We start from the raw sequence: 17,686 nt of genomic DNA on the forward strand, positions 1-17,686 counted from the left end.
TCACCCCTTTTTTGCCCTGTGTATAGAACCTTTAGCTGGTCACATTAGAAATGATCCCAGCATTCATGACATCCCAGTTCAAAGGAGAGAAGTCAAAATTTCCCTCTATGTAGGTGATATCTTGCTGACTTTGATTTAAAACCATATAACACTCCCTGACCTACATAAAGCATTTGACTTGTACTCTTCATTCTAGGGATATAAAAGCAGTAACTCAAAAACAGAACTGCTGTTTCTCAATATGCACCCTCCCAAATGCTCAAACTATCATCACCGCTCCCGTATACCTGGAAAGCCAACTCCCTTAAATACTAGTTGTAAAACTAACTCCCACATGCAACACTCTTGTAGCGGAGGACAGAATATTATTTTTTTTTTGCGTGTTGATTTGTTGAAATCAACAATGTGTAAAACAATCAGTTTGTCTGCTTAATTAATCTATGAGTTCCTGTGCTCCGCAAGGGGTAGGAGATCTCCATAGGGAGTACAAACAGCACAGTGTCCTGTAGTTGGAAAAAGCCAGACTTGCCGCCATCGGGTGCTTAAGGCTTGGCAGAATTCAAAGGACAAGGCCTTTTTTCTGAATTTACTCCTGTGATGGACACACAGGAGCTGATGGCTGCATGTCTTCCTAGAAGGAGGTTAGAAGATACACAGAACTACTGAGACAGATAGTGTTCTGTATGGGCTGTGCTTTGCTTTCTGAACTGATGGGACTTGTAGTTCCATATTGTGTATGGGGCTTCCTGGACACTGGGACTCTGCTCTCCTCTCTGCTCTTCCAGCAACTCCTGTCTGTGTGGTCCAAATGCTATGGACAGGACACACAGGACCCATGATGGGCTTATGAAGGACCTCTGCCCACCAGATCTCCTATCCCCTGCCACGCTGCATGGACTTCCTCTGCTGTGGCAGCTGTTGATTGCTGAGTCCATGAACCCGTGCTGTATCTATTGCTGCTCGTCCCTCATTCTGCTGGGATTGTGGTCCTGGACTCTGGACTAAGTGCCTGCTGTATCCAATTGCTGCCCTGTGTGCTGTCCTGTACCCTTGATGTGTCATACTCTGCTGCCTGGATCCCTGCCGTGTGCTGGACGCAATCTGTTGTCTGCTCGGATCCCTGCCCTGTGCTGGACTCAATCTGTTGTCTGCTCGGATCCCTGCCCTGTGCTGGACTCAATCCCTTTTTTGCTGTCCCATATTGCTGTCCTGAAGAACATTCTCCCTTGCTGTGTCTTCCAGCTTCCCTGTGGACTATCTTCCTTTTTTGCTGTCCAATATTGCTGTCCTGAAGAACATTCTCCCTTGCTGTGTCTTCCGGCTGCCCTGTGGACTATCTCCCTTTTTTGCTGTCCCATATTGCTATCCTCAGGAACATTCTCCCTTGCTGTGTCTTCCGGCTGCCCTGTGAACTATCTTCCTTGTTTGCTGTTCCATATTGCTGTCCTGTAGAACATTCTCCCTTGCTGTGTCTCCTGGCTGCCCTGTGGACTATCTCTCTTTTTTGCTGTCCCATATTGCTGTCCTGAAGAACATTCTCCCTTGCTGTGTCTTCTGGCTGCCCTGTGGACTATCTCCCTTTTTTGCTGTCCCATATTGCTGTCCTGAAGAACATTCTCCCTTGCTGTGTCTTCTGGCTGCCCTGTGGACTATCTCCCTTTTTTTCTGTCCCATATTGCCGTCCTGTAGAACATTCTCCCTTGCTGTGTCTTCTGGCTGCCCTGTGGACTATCTCCCTTTTTTTCTGTCCCATATTGCCATCCTGTAGAACATTCTCCCTTGCTGCGGCTTCTGGCTGCCGTGTGGACTATCTCTTTTGTTTGCTGTCCTATATAACCGTCCTGTAGAACATTCTCCCTTACTGTGTCACCTAGCTGTCCTGTGGACTACCTCCCTTGTTTGCTGTCCCATATTGCTGGCCTATGGAACATTTTCACTTGCTGTGTCTCCCGCCTACGCTGTGGACTATTTCCCCCGTCTGCTGTCCCACATTGCCATTCTGAGGAACGCGCTCCCTAGCTGTGCCTTCTGTTTGCCCTGTGGACTATCTTCCCTTTGCTGTTCCATATTGTGGTCCTGAGAATCACTCTTCATTGTTGGGCCTACTTCTGTGGACTAATTCTCCTACTGCCCATACCCGAGTTCCCCAATAGATGTCCGCGCATGAGGTTCCTTGTGATTTGCCTCTCTGTACTCTATCTCTGCACTCCTAGTTCATTACTGCTCTTTATAAGGAAAAGGTTTTGCCGTGATATAGTGAAAATAGAAGGTCTTTTGATACATGGAAGACACAGATCTTCCATAGGCTGTTTTGCAACTGTTAAAATGGCAATATTGCCCAAATTGCTACATCTGTTTAGAACGTCACTCATTACTGTACAAATGTCGCACCTTATAAAAGTGTAAAACAGCTATTTCCAATTCGCACGGAATTACAAGAGTCACCAAAAAGGTTTATATGCAACTCTAGGGATAAGGGGGCTTGGCATTTCCATACTACAGCTCCTATAAATGGTACATGATCTATGAATGGAGGACGGATGGACGATTGGAAGGTTCTCCCCCTCCATTTATAGATCAAGGTGCATTCATAGAATGTATTGAGGCTTCTTTGAAGGGTAAAGGTGGATGGAAAGGGTGGCCATAGTTGCGCCCTCTTGATGACGGCCTGTGGCAGTCCCTTAGTTCTTTTAACCTATGAGTCCCTGGAAGATTGTGGTGGTGATGGGAGCGGGGGGGGGGGGGGGGTAATTGATGGAGGAGAATTTCAACTAACACAAGGGACACATCCTACTGACTGTAAGTTATGTCCCCTGTGCTGATTTTTGTAATTTATTTTTAAATTTGTCTTCACTTAGGTGTTAATAGTGCAAAAACTCCATCTGCAAATTAAAAAACTACCAAGCATGCTAAATATCCATGTGCAGTAACTAATGGCAACCATAATTTGTATGGTATGACTATACTTTGGCTTCAAACCAGCATCAATTCTTATACTTGCATAGTTTGTACACTTGCACAAAGTCAGGGATTTTCTAAGATTAAGAGTAAGGTGTATGATTAACCAATTATACCAAGCAGGGGCTAATGATGATCAATTTCAAATGTAGACTGAGACACAGTCATTAACTGAAACAGAAAAGCTGTGTAAGAGGCTTAAAAGAGAAGTGCAGGAATACAGAAAAATAAAAAAATCATACTCACCTAGATGGCTAAAGTATGATCCAAGCTGCAGCTGTCCCTTGCCAGCTCTACCCAAAAACTCTGCTGATTGCTCAGTTCTCCCTCTCTGCTCTGAGCAGATCTCTGCTCTGCCCCTCCAGCGCTCACTGGAGTGCTGGGCTATGGAGGGGGAGGAAGGGGCTGGCTCAGGCTCTCATTGGCATGCTGAAGTTTGGATCTTTCCCGAGCCTGGACCCCCCGAGTGGCATCAGCCAACAGCCAAATTTTGCCTGTTGACAGCTGAAAACAGATCACAGAAGTGCAGAGTGAACTGTACTCCTATGATCCATAGGAGAAGTATAGCCAAAAGGGCTTTGACTATGCTTCTCCATTAACACTGGGTGAGGAACATCCAAACTCTGCTACTAAGGTGACATTGTGGAAGACAGTATCATGTCACAGGTCATACACCATGGCAAGACTGAGCACAGCAACAAGACTCATGGCAGTTATACTGCGTCATCAAGGTCTCTCCCAGGCAACAATTACAAAGCAGGCTAGGGTTTCAAGATGTGTTGATCAAGCTCTTTTTGAAGAAGCACAAATAAACAGGCAATGATAAGGACCGTAGATGCAGTGGTCAGTCAAGAAACTTAATGCAGCAGGTGAAAGACACATTGGGGTTTATTTACTAAACCTGGTTGACTCAGAATCTTGGGCACCTGTGCATGGTAGCCAATCAGCTTCTAACCTTAGCATGTTCAGTTAAGCTTCAGCAATAAAACCTGGAAGCTGATTGGTTTTTATGCAGAAGTGCACAAGATTCTGAGTCAACCAGGTTTAGTAAATAAACCCCATTATGTTTACTTTCCTTTGACATCAGTAGATATCCAGCAGTGCTATCAGCACAGAACTGGTGGAAACAAGTGGGACCCAGGTACACCCATCTGCTGTCTGGATAAGTCTAGCTAGAAGTGGTCATCATGGAAGAACTGTGTCCAAAAAGCTATACCTCCTATGTGGAAACAAGGCTAAGTGACTCAACTATGCACTAAAACATAGGAACTGGGGTGCAGAAAAATGGCAGCAGGTGCTCGGGGCTAATGAGTCAAAATTTGAAATATTTGGCTGTATGAGGAGGCAATTTGTTTGCCAAAGGGTTGAAGAACGGTACAATAATGAGTGTCTGCAGTCAACAGTGAAGCATGGTGGAGGTTCCTTGCAAGTTTGGGGCTGCATTTCTGCAAATGGAGTTGGAAATTTGGTCTGGAGCAATGTTGCCCTCAATGTTGAGAAATACAGCCAGATATTTATCCATTATGCCATACCATCAGGGAGACATGTGAGTGGCCCCACATTTATTCTGCAGCAGGATGATGACCCCAAACATGCAGCTAATGTCATTAAGAATTATCTTCAGTGTAAAACAGAACAAGAGTCCTTGAAGTGACGGTCTGGCCCCCATAGAGACCGGATCTCAACATTATGGAGTCTCTGGGATTACATGAAGAGACAGAAGGATTTGAGGCAGCCTACATCCACAGAAGAAAGAGAGGGCACACAGGCCTAGTGCATTACCATAAAAAATGTTTAATAAGAAATAAAATAGGTGTTGTACTCACAAATGAGAAGAAAGTCAAGGCACATCATAAAAGAACAGCTGAGTCAACACTGAGCTGAGTAACAGTCCGCAATGGGGTGTGTAGAGTCCTGGGCTCTGAGGAAGAGGCAAGTCCTCGAAAACGCGTCAGCCTATTGGATGTCTACACTCCCCATTGCGGACTGTTACTCAGCGCGGTGTTGACCCAGCTGTTCTTTTATGATGTGCCTTGACTTTATTGTCGTTTGTGAGTACAACACCTACTTTATTTCTTATTAAAAGTTTTTATGGTAATGCACTAGGCCTGTACGCCCTCTCTTTGTTCTTTCCTCATTCAGTATATTTGGATTCCCCCGGTCCATTTGAGGGCAGCAAGTTGTGCATGTTCCAGGACATTCTTAATGTGGTTGTAGCCTGCATCGAATCCATCCCCAAGCACAGGAGCATTTGTGTTTGCTGGTTCATTGTACATCCACAGAAGATCTGTGCTTAGTTCTCCAAGATGTTTGGACCAACCTACCTGCAGAGTTCCTTCAGAAAATGTGTGCAAATGTACCTGGAAGAATTGATGATGTTTTGAAGGAAAAGGGAGGTCACACCAAATATTGATTTAATTTGGATTTCTCTTCTGTTCATTTATTTTTTTACTCATTTTTTTTTAATTGATAAAAACAAACAATGAACACTTCTATTTCTGAAAGCATTCTTAATGTACAGCATTTCTCACACGTGCCTAAAACGTTTGCACAGTAGTGTATACAGTATGTTGATCCGTGACTGCTGTTGGTTATTACAGACGCACTTATTACACTATTGCTGAATTGCACATTGCACTGTGATATTACCATATATTGGTTTGTTCACTAGGGTTTGTTTGCATTTATTGCACTTTAGTTTATTAGCTGTTATGGCAACCAACATTGTTTTGGTTTCTGATCACAGTAATCCTTCATTTAAAATAGGGAAATTGTATGAGGGTGCATTCACATGACCGAAACACAGCTATAAACATTTTACTGATCATAAGGCAAGAAACAAACGTTCCTGCGTCAATGATCAGTAAATAGATCAGTTGTTTAATGTGTATTATTTCTGCTAGTCTTTTTTTCAGTGGTACACTTGTATACGCATGTCCCCTGAAGCAGATTTTTGGATTTTATGTCATGGATCTGAAGTGCAGGTTGATGCACCTGTGTGAATGTCTCCACTAAGAACAATGCAGCTGCATTCTGATTTGTGAATAAAAAAGGGGTGTGGTTAAATAGTCAGAGATTCTCTTGGGCTTCCCCCCTCATGCAATTTTGCTGTCCACCCCAACATTCCAAAAAAACAAACACAATCACAGACTTATCTAAACAAACTTAATGTAAACATAAAGAACTAGTTCACACTCACTGATTTGTTGCTAGAGGTTATAGCACATCATTACCGCTCACTGATTGGTTTCTAGAGGTTACTGCAGTTAGTACAGGACTGCAGGTATAGTACAGGAGTTGGTCAGAGACTGCAGAGGTAGTACAGGAGTTGGTCAGAGACTGCAGAGGTAGTACAGGAGTTGGTCAGAGACTGCAGGCGTAGTACAGGAGAGCGTCAGAGGCAGCAGGCTTAGTACAGGAGAGCGTCAGAGGCTGCATGCGTAGTACAGGAGAGCGTCAGAGGCTGCAGGTGTAGTACAGGAGAGGGTCAGAGGCTTCAAGCGTAGTACAGGAGAGGGTCAGAGGCTGCATGCGTAGTACAGGAGAGGGTCAGAGGCTGCAGGCGTAGTACAGGAGAGGGTCAGAGGCTGCAGGCGTAGTACAGGAGAGGGTCAGAGGCTGCAGGCGTAGTACAGGAGAGCGTCAGAGGCTTCAGGCGTAGTACAGGAGAGCGTCAGAGGTTGCAGGCGTAGTACAGGAGAGCGTCAGTGGCTGCAGGCGTAGTACAGGAGAGGGTCAGAGGCTGCAGGCGTAGTACAGGAGAGGGTCAGAGGCTGCAGGCGTAGTACAGGACAGGGTCAGGGGCTGCAGGCATAGTTCAGGAGAGGGTCAGAGGCTGCAGGCGTAGTACAGGAGAGGGTCAGGGGCTGCAGGCGTAGTACAGGACAGGGTCAGGGGCTGCAGGCGTAGTACAGGAGAGGGTCAGAGGCTGCAGGCGTAGTACAGGAGAGGGTCAGAGGCTTCAGGCGTAGTACAGGAGAGCGTCAGAGGCCGCATGCGTAGTACAGGAGAGGGTCAGAGGCTTCAGGCGTAGTACAGGAGAGCGTCAGAGGCCGCATGCGTAGTACAGGAGAGGGTCAGAGGCTTCAAGCGTAGTACAGGAGAGGGTCAGAGGCCGCAGGCGTAGTACAGGAGAGGGTCAGAGGCCGCAGGCGTAGTACAGGAGAGGGTCAGGGGCCGCAGGCGTAGTACAGGAGAGCGTCAGAGGCTGCAGGCGTAGTACAGTAAATATGAGTGTGTAAACAAAGATAGGCATTTACTATATATTTTCTGCTTTCAGTTTATCATACATCACATTATTCTGTAGCAGTAGCTGACTATTCCATACTACAAGTAATGCAGGGCAGCAATCCTTCAGACGGTAGCGTGGCCGAGCGGTCTAAGGCGCTGGATTAAGGCTCCAGTCTCTTCGGGGGCGTGGGTTCGAATCCCACCGCTGCCACATTCGTTTTTCCCTCATGCTTAATTTTTGTTTCCTTACTACAAGACAACAGCGCCCTCTTCCGACTAGTGCCCTCAGTGAGGAGCTCTAAGGATTGTGGGTAACGGCAGCGGCTCCCACGTGTCTGTATTACAAGCAGTATGGCTGCTGCTTGAGTGCCGGAGAGGCCGTTAGTGACCAGCCCGGGGACTGAGAGGGAGGACGGTGTGGCAGGTACGAGCGGAGCGGTGAGGTGGCCTGGGCTGGGGTATACAGGCGGGAGCTGAGGCCGGTCCTGTGTTTAGGTGACACCACCTATCTGTATCGGGCCTGACGGTCAGCTTCCATCAGACTTGCCGGAAGTGTGCTGTGCCTGGATTGTAGGACGACACGGAGCACAGGCCGGGCATGCTGGGACTTATAGTGGGAGATAGGGGGAGGGGAGAGTCTAGACACCTCAGGACACAGGCCGCACTACAGGAAGCCAGGACAGCAGGCACCGGACAGGGGATCAGTGGGCACCACACACCTTTCCATCACCTTCCCATCTACCAACAACTATGTCTGCTGAGGACTTACCCAACAGTCCAGTTGTATCCACTCAGCCAGGCCCGTCTCTGTGTAGTTGTTGGTGGAACTGAAGGAGATTGTACAATCAGATTGTATGGTGTGTGCTGAGTGTTACTCAGGCTTCCAAATATTAAAACTCAGCAACAAATCCTGTATCTGCTGACTTCTAATACAAGGCCACTTACCTGTCCAAGGATCCAGCGCCATCCTTACTTGGGATGGTTCTTCGCTGGTCTTTGGGTTCCCAACACCTCCATGTTAACTCTGGGAAGCCGGCTGCGATTCCTTACAGCTGACTCCCGAGATGTACATGTCTGGAGTGTCCCCGCCGCGCAGTCTTGAGTGTCCCCGCTGCCTTCTAGGACCTGTTATGCGTCCCAGATGTAATGTCTGGAGTGTCCCCGCTGCCTTCTAGGACCTGTGATGCGTCCCAGATGTATATGTCTGGAGTGTCCCCGCCGCCTTCTAGGACCTGTGATGCGTCCCAGATGTAATGTCTGGAGTGTCCCCGCTGCCTTCTAGGACCTGTGATGCGTCCCAGATGTAATGTCTGGAGTGTCCCCGCTGCCTTCTAGGACCTGTGATGCGTCCCAGATGTAATGTCTGGAGTGTCCCCGCTGCCTTCTAGGACCTGTGTTGTATATGTCTGGAGTGTCCCTGCTGCCTTCTAGGATCTGTGATGTGTCCCATATGTAACGTCTGGAGTGTCCCCGCTGCCTTCTAGGACCTGTGATGTGTCCCATATGTAACGTCTGGAGTGTCCCCGCTGCCTTCTAGGACCTGTGATGCGTCCCAGATGTAACGTCTGGAGTGTCCCCGCCGCCTTCTAGGACCTGTGATGCGTCCCAGAAGGTTGCGCAGGAGGCGAAATTCAGCTCCGATCACCTAGGCCAGGGGTCTCCAAACTTTCTAAGCAAAGGGCCAGTCTACTGTGTGTCCAATGGAAGTAGAAAATGCCCCAGCGTCAGTGGGAGTAAACAATTCCTCAGGCATCAGTAGGAGGAGGGATAATGCCCCATCATTGGTATTGGTGGTAGGAATAGTACTCCGTCGTTGGTGTCAGTGGTAGGAATAGAACCCTGCCGTTGGTGTCAGTGGTAGGAATAGTACCCCGTCGTTGGTGTCAGTGGTAGGAATAGTGCCCCGCCGTTGGTGTCAGTGGTAGGAATAGTACCCCGTCGTTGGTGTCAGTGTTAGGAATAGTGCCCCGCCGTTGGTGTCAGTGTTAGGAATAGTGCCCCGACGTTGGTGTCAGTGGTAGGAATAGTGCCCCGACGTTGGTGTCAGTGGTAGGAATAGTGCCCCGCCGTTGGTGTCAGTGGTAGGAATAGTGCCCCGCTGTTGGTGTCAGTGGTAGGAATAGTGCCCCGCCGTTGGTGTCAGTGGTAGGAATAGTACCCCGTCGTTGGTGTCAGTGTTAGGAATAGTGCCCCGCCGTTGGTGTCAGTGTTAGGAATAGTGCCCCGACGTTGGTGTCAGTGGTAGGAATAGTGCCCCGACGTTGGTGTCAGTGGTAGGAATAGTGCCCCGCCGTTGGTGTCAGTGGTAGGAATAGTGCCCCGCTGTTGGTGTCAGTGGTAGGAATAGTGCCCCGCCGTTGGTGTCAGTGGTAGGAATAGTGCCCCGCCGTTGGTGTCAGTGGTAGGAATAGTGCCCCGCCGTTGGTGTCAGTGGTAGGAATAGTGCCCCGCCGTTGGGGTCAGTGGTAGGAATAGTGCCCCGACGTTGGTGTCAGTGGTAGGAATAGTGCCCCGACGTTGGTGTCAGTGGTAGGAATAGTGCCCCGACGTTGGTGTCAGTGGTAGGAATAGTGCCCCGACGTTGGTGTCAGTGGTAGGAATAGTGCCCCGCCGTTGGGGTCAGTGGTAGGAATAGTGCCCCGCCGTTGGTGTCAGTGGTAGGAATAGTGCCCCGCCGTTGGGGTCAGTGGTAGGAATAGTGCCCCGCCGTTGGGGTCAGTGGTAGGAATAGTGCCCCGCCGTTGGGGTCAGTGGTAGGAATAGTGCCCCGCCGTTGGTGTCAGTGTTAGGAATAGTGCCCCGTCGTTGATTTCAGTGGTAGAAAGAGTGAGCCATCATTGGTGTCAGTGGGAGGAATGGTGCCTCAACCTTGGTGACAGGAAGGAATAGTGCTACCTATCAGTGGGAGAAATAAAGATGGAGGGCAAGGCAAGCAAAATGGCCGCAGTTGGGAGACCACTGACCTTGGCGATCAGAGGGGAAGTGGTAGTGGGCACCTGGCAAAACTAGGTACACCCCCCCCGCCCAAAAATCCCAATATTGGGGTCAGTGGTAGGAATAGTACCCCGTCGTTGGTGTCAGTGTTAGGAATAGTGCCCCGCCGTTGGTGTCAGTGTTAGGAATAGTGCCCCGCCGTTGGTGTCAGTGGTAGGAATAGTGCCCCGCCGTTGGGGTCAGTGGTAGGAATAGTACCCCGCTGTTGGTGTCAGTGGTAGGAATAGTACCCCGCTGTTGGTGTCAGTGGCAGGAATAGTGCCCCGTCGTTGGTTTCAGTGGTAGAAAGAGTGAGCCATCATTGGTGTCAGTGGGAGGAATGGTGCCTCAACCTTGGTGACAGGAAGGAATAGTGCTACCTATCAGTGGGAGAAATAAAGATGGAGGGCAAGGCAAGCAAAATGGCCGCAGCTGGGAGACTACTGACCTTGGCGATCGGAGGGGAAGTGGTAGTGGGCACCTGGCAAAACTAGGTACACCCCCCGCCCAAAAATCCCAATATTGGGGGCAGAACTTCCTTTTTTGGGTGAAGTTCCTCTACGACGCTGCTTTACTGTAACTGACAATTGCGTGGTCATGCAATGCTACACTCCAATTAAATTTACATCCTTTTGTTCCCACAAATTGCGCTTTTTTTTGTGGTATTTGATCGCCTGTGTGTTTTTTATTTTTTGCGCTATAAAAAAAAAAGACTGACAATTTTGAGAAAAAAACAATATTTTTGACTTTTTTCTATTAAACATGTCCAGTAAAAAAAATTTTAAAATCAAATTTCGTCATAAATTTACGCCAAAATATGTCTTTGCTAAATAAAAATCCCAATACGTGTAAATTAAATGGTTTACGTGAAATTTATAGCGTTTACAAATGGCAGTATATATACTGGGATTTTTTTTTAATATCTTATTTTTACTAGTAATGGCGGCGATCAGCGACTTATAGTGGGACTGCGGCAGACATTCTGACAGTGGGGGGAAACTGACTTGGTGTCACTGACATCCCCAGTGACACCAATACAGTGATCAGTGCTACCAAAGGGTTAACTGTGTGATGGGAGTGTTTTACTAGGGGGCGGTGTGTGTGCGCTTTACTGTAATCACACTGCTCTGGATGGCTGTGCTGTGCAGTGTGCCCAAGCTGACAGGGAGGAGAACTGTTAGTAAACAAAACAGTCCTCCTCCCCGTCTGTGATCCTCGGAAATCACCGGGCACCGGCGAGTAATTACCGGCAGTATTTCCCCAAAATGCAAAATCACGTATATATACACATGGAGTTGCGCACCCGTGCTGCCCTGTAGTAGTATTTCTGCTATAGGGCGGTGGGGATGTAATTAAGGGAACACGAGAGGGTCCAAGACTAAAGCTGGCCATGGATGGTTTGAATCTCGTTTCAGCAGGATGAGATTCGAATCATCTATGGCAGGGCTTGACAAATTTGCTTTGAATATAGGAGCCTGTTTTTTTTTTTTTTTTTTAGCATGCCAGTGCCTGGAGTAAGGTGACTTTTGGGTGACAAGCTTCACGCGATGCGGTTTGCCATGCGATAATCACAGCAAAACCACACCATGTTTTAGGTGCCATTGAAAATAATGGCACCTGAACCTGCATTTTGTGATCACTGCGATTCTGCTGTAATCTCAAAACTCCCAGGTGTGAATGGAGCCACCCTGGTTCTCACACATGTGATTCTGGATGTGTTTTCAAACTCACACATTTGCATGACAGGCTAGATATTACGTGTTGCTATTGAAGTGGTTCACACAGATGCGATCCACTTGCATTGGGTTTTGAGTGCCATTACAAAAAGGGTCCTGTGCGAGTTTGTAGTGGTGCATTCCAGACAAGAGATAATTCACATAGGATTGTTCTGGACAGACGTTTTTGCATCGAAATCAAGTGGAGAGTGAAGTGGTGTGTGTGAACCCAGGTACCAGGACCAAATTTCTAGTCGTCATGACAACCTAGCGCCTGGGATTTGTCGAGCCCTGATCTATTGGCAGACTTATCGTACCCGTTTCGATTGTTCTACAACTTGGGTAGAACCAGCATGCCATATTTTTTTAATGTGATTATTGCCAGTGGCTATGCCTGCTAGCAATAACCACTGTGTTACAACCCCCGTCCCCTTCCCAGGAGCACACAATGGCTACACGGGAGGGATTGCAACATCAACCCTGACTGTGACAAACTAGAAGCGCAGAGAGCAAGCACACTGAGACTTATCACACAAAACCTGACATATGGGCATTTATTGGGGAGCGTGAGGACACAGTAAGGATAGCAAGACACAGTACAACTGAATATTCCACCGAGTAGCAATGTAATACCACAAGCATAGTCCTAGTAGAATGGCCCAGCAAAATGGGGAACCAGTAAACAGGGCCACTGGACAATATCGCAGGGGGAATGTACCCAGCCTACAGGGCAGGGATCTGGACAGACCAGAGTATAACATAGCAGGGGGTAAGTCCATCACCCAGGGCAGAGATCCAGACAGACAAGGGTAGGACGTAGCAAGGGTTAATTCCAACAGACAGGGCAGGGATCCAGGCAAAGGGTTAGGTCCAGCACAGAATAGAGCTCTGGGCAGACAAAGGGTTAAGTCCAGTACAAGACAGATCTGGGCAGACAAGGGGTTAAAGTGGAGTTCTACCTTGAAGAAAAAAAAAAGTCAGCAGCTACAAATACTGTAGCTGCTGACCTTTAAAATACAGCCACTTACCTGTCCCTCGGTCCAGCGGTGTCCTCACCACCACTGGTTTCACAGGCCGTCTTCTCTCCCTGGAGCTGGCATCTTCAGTGTGGGCACCCGGCTGTGACAGCTTGCGGCTTCACAGCCGGGTGCCCACTGCGCATGCGTGAGAAGCGCTGTGCTTTGTGAATGGCCCCGTAGTCTTCTGAGACCTGTCACATGTCCCAGAAGACTACGGGCAGGGAGGACAACGTCCGCTTCCGATCGCCAAGGCGATCGCAGTGGGAGTGGGTACCTGTCAGATTCGTGTACCCGCACCCCATAGGTGCCTATCCTTAATGGCAATTGGGGGACAAAGGCTTAAAGCGGAACTTCCCCTTTGGGTGGAGCTCCGCTTTAAGTCCAGCACAAGACGGACATCTGGGCAGACAAGGGGGTTAAGTCCAGCACAGGACAGAGATCTGGGTGGACAAGGGGTTAGGTCCATCAAGGGTACAGGTCAGCACACAGGTTAGCAATCGAATACAGAGCAGGAACTTAGTCCAGAGTCACAGGCAACGATCCAGGCACAGTGAGTAGCAGGCTGCAGTCTGTTACAGTAAACTCCAGGGACACAGGGCAGCAATTCAGGGACTCAACAGCCAACAGTAGTCTCAACAGAGGAAGTCCAGGCAGGAGCTCCAGAGGCAGAGGTTCTTCACAAACCCATCGCTGTGTCTTGGCCTCCGCTTCAGGACCAGACAGACAGAACTACAAGTCCCAGCAGTGCAGAAAGCAAAGACCAGTCCATACGGAGCTATCTTTCTCACCAGTTCTAGGCATCTTCTACCTCCTTCTTATGAGACCTCCAGCCATGAGCTCCCCTGTCCATCACTGCAGTAAGCTCTGAACAGTCTGCCGCTTTCTGCTCACATAGGGATATTATATATTGGGGTCAATTCACGAAGAGATAAATACCGCATGAATTTTTGAATTACAATGACTCATGCAGTATTTATTTCAAAAGTAGTCAATTCACTAAAAAAAATGTTATTTCCTGAATGCGTTAAATATTTGTTTTGTGATATTAAGCACTTAAATTTTGTGTTATTTTTGGTGTTTTTTCACAATTTGTTTTGCAGGCTAACACTGCACCAAAATGCACACAGCAATTCTGTGAAAGTATGAAAACATTCCAGTGTGCTTTCATCCACAATATGAGCTCTCTCTGAAGAAATGTTACAATTTTCATACCTGAGCTCAGAGAACATTTTCACATTGATACATTGTATAATTTTCACTTTCTGGCGAGTGCAGAGTTCCTCTAATTGTTTTGTACATTTCTAAAATACCGCCAGAAACACCAGGTGATAAATAATGGATGTGTGTTTTTAATGAATTGACTTTAATGATTTATCTCATGTTTTTTTGCAGTATTGATCTTGCTATTTTAACAAATGTGCGGTATTTACCTCACATTCGATATTTTACTTTGATGAATTGACTCTTCTATTATCTCAGGTAATATTTCTCAATCACATGCGATAACCTTTAGTGAATTGACCCCATAGTCCTTTGAGTTCAGTCAAGCTGCAAGAAATCAATTAAGCAGACAAGCTGACTGCTTTTCACTCTGTTGATTTCAACCAAACAAAAAAGAAATATATTTTCTGCCCTTCGCTACACGTAGAATGCATTACGGTAATAAACCTTGTGACTTTAACCACTTTAAACGTATATTTGCCGTACTACCATTGAAGTGATGGACGCTGCTCAACTGACTCCAGGAGTCCAATTTTGAGGAATGGCCTCATCTGCCGTTCCAGCCATTCCTCAACATTGGATTCCCGGGGTCGGTTGAACAGCGTCCATCCCTTCACTTGTATTGTCTGGAATCACTTAGACTTATGCTCTCCTCTTCTCACTTGCTGGTGGGGTGATCCTTTTCCTTCCATCCATAGCTTGGAGTGGTGCAATCAGGTATACTTTTCTTTATGCCATACAACCATGCCACAATCGCATGAATTGCACATGGTTGCGATGCGGTTTCAGGGCGGTCACATAGAACTTTATTAGCCATGTTTGAATGCTGCATTGACTGCTGAAAGCAGCATTCTGTTTCAGTGTGGCTGCAGCATGTGCACAGACATGAGCGGCTGTATCCTTACTGTTTATGTGCAAAGTTAACCCCACATGTCGGTAAAATGAATATCTTCTAAACATGCACAGTTTAGGAGATATTCACTCTGTTTTAGAGGCGGTGCATGCCCTCTAAAGGAATGGCACAAGCATGCCATTCCTTCAGAGTACTGTGCCGTGGCCTGGGAATCCACGAAAGTAACGTCATTGCGGCTCGGCCCGTCAGACAGCCGGAGCTCACGAACCTGGAGGGATGACCAAGTGAAGATGGAAGCCTCTACGGTGGTGAGTGCGCCGCTGGAGGGCTTCATTTTCAGGTAAGTCCGTCATAATGTGCCAGTATGTGATACATACTAGCACATTATGAGATTTCCTTGCAGGGTTTTTTTTTTTTTTTTTAACTACTGCTTTAAGTGATCATCTTCCTCCTTTAGATTGTAAGCTCCATGAGCAGGGCCCTCCTATTCCTTCTGTACTGAAATTTATTGTAATTGTACTGTCTCCCTTATATTGTAAAGCGCTGCGCAAACTGTTGGCGCTACCGTATTTTTCGCTCCATAAGACGCACCTGACCATAAGACGCACCTAGGTTTTAGAGGCAGAAAACAGGAAAAAAAAAAATTCTGAACTAATGGACTGCAGACATAGTATAGGGGATGACCAGAGACTGCGGACACAGTACAGGAGATGACCAGAGACTGCGGACACAGTACAGGAGATGACCAGAGACTGCGGACACAGTACAGGAGATGACCAGAGACTGCGGACACAGTACAGGAGATGACCAGAGACTGCGGACACAGTACAGGAGATGACCAGAGACTGCGGACACAGTACAGGAGATGACCAAAGACTGCGGACACAGTGCAGGAGATGACCAGAGACTGCGGACACAGTGCAGGAGATGACCAGAGACTGCGGACACAGTGCAGGAGATGGCCAGAGACTGCGGACACAGTGCAGGAGATGGCCAGAGACTGCGGACACAGTGCAGGAGATGACCAGAGACTGCGGACACAGTACAGGAGATGACCAGAGACTGCGGACACAGTACAGGAGATGACCAGAGACTGCGGACACAGTACAGGAGATGACCAAAGACTGCGGACACAGTGCAGGAGATGACCAGAGACTGCGGACACAGTGCAGGAGATGACCAGAGACTGCGGACACAGTACAGGGATGACCAGAGACTGCGGACACAGTACAGGGGATGACCAGAGACTGCGGACACAGTACAGGGGATGACCAGAGACTGCGGACACAGTACAGGGGATGACCAGAGACTGCGGACACAGTACAGGGGATGACCAGAGACTGCGGACACAGTACAGGGGATGACCAGAGACTGCGGACACAGTACAGGGGATGACCAGAGACTGCGGACACAGTACAGGGGATGACCAGAGACTGCGGACACAGTACAGGGGATGACCAGAGACTGCGGACACAGTACAGGGGATGACCAGAGACTGCGGACACAGTACAGGGGATGACCAGAGACTGCGGACACAGTACAGGGGATGACCAGAGACTGCGGACACAGTACAGGGGATGACCAGAGACTGCGGACACAGTACAGGGGATGACCAGAGACTGCGGACACAGTACAGGGGATGACCAGAGACTGCGGACACAGTACAGGGGATGACCAGAGACTGCGGACACAGTACAGGAGATGACCAGAGACTGCGGACACAGTACAGGAGATGACCAGAGACTGCGGACACAGTACAGGAGATGACCAGAGACTGCGGACACAGTACAGGAGATGACCAGAGACTGCGGACACAGTACAGGAGATGACCAGAGACTGCGGACAGCACAGGGATGACCAGAGACTGCGGACAGCACAGGGATGACCAGAGACTGCGGACAGCACAGGGATGACCAGAGACTGCGGACAGCACAGGGATGACCAGAGACTGCGGACAGCACAGGGATGACCAGAGACTGCGGACAGCACAGGGATGACCAGAGACTGCGGACAGCACAGGGATGACCAGAGACTGCGGACAGCACAGGGATGACCAGAGACTGCGGACAGCACAGGGATGACCAGAGACTGCGGACAGCACAGGGATGACCAGAGACTGCGGACAGCACAGGGATGACCAGAGACTGCGGACAGCACAGGGATGACCAGAGACTGCGGACAGCACAGGGATGACCAGAGACTGCGGACAGCACAGGGATGACCAGAGACTGCGGACAGCACAGGGATGACCAGAGACTGCGGACAGCACAGGGATGACCAGAGACTGCGGACAGCACAGGGATGACCAGAGACTGCGGACAGCACAGGGATGACCAGAGACTGCGGACAGCACAGGGATGACCAGAGACTGCGGACAGCACAGGGATGACCAGAGACTGCGGACAGCACAGGGATGACCAGAGACTGCGGACAGCACAGGGATGACCAGAGACTGCGGACAGCACAGGGATGACCAGAGACTGCGGACAGCACAGGGATGACCAGAGACTGCGGACAGCACAGGGATGACCAGAGACTGCGGACAGCACAGGGATGACCAGAGACTGCGGACAGCACAGGGATGACCAGAGACTGCGGACAGCACAGGGATGACCAGAGACTGCGGACAGCACAGGGATGACCAGAGACTGCGGACAGCACAGGGATGACCAGAGACTTTGGATAGTACAGAGGATGACTGCTGACCTTTGGGGAGG

General features: G+C 48.8%; 1 protein-coding gene and 1 non-coding gene across 2 annotated transcripts in view; both read left to right on the forward strand.

Annotated features, from left to right (window-relative positions):
- The first annotated feature begins 7,317 nt into the window (after positions 1-7,317).
- TRNAL-AAG (transfer RNA leucine (anticodon AAG)) lies at positions 7,318-7,399 on the forward strand. The gene has a single exon. It is a non-coding gene; the product is annotated as a tRNA-Leu (tRNA).
- An 86-nt stretch (positions 7,400-7,485) lies between these two features.
- Positions 7,486-17,686, forward strand: part of POLR3E (RNA polymerase III subunit E) — an 83,162-nt gene continuing 72,961 nt past the window's right edge. Inside the window, exon 1 of the mRNA XM_089674800.1 lies at positions 7,486-7,612. The gene's annotated coding sequence lies outside the window, so the exon portion shown is untranslated. The remainder of the gene's footprint in view (positions 7,613-17,686) is intronic.

Source organism: Staurois parvus, unplaced genomic scaffold, assembly GCF_062004578.1.
Source record: "Staurois parvus isolate SC_StPar_1 unplaced genomic scaffold, SC_StPar_1.0 ptg000152l, whole genome shotgun sequence".
Taxonomy (NCBI): Eukaryota; Metazoa; Chordata; class Amphibia; order Anura; family Ranidae; genus Staurois; species Staurois parvus.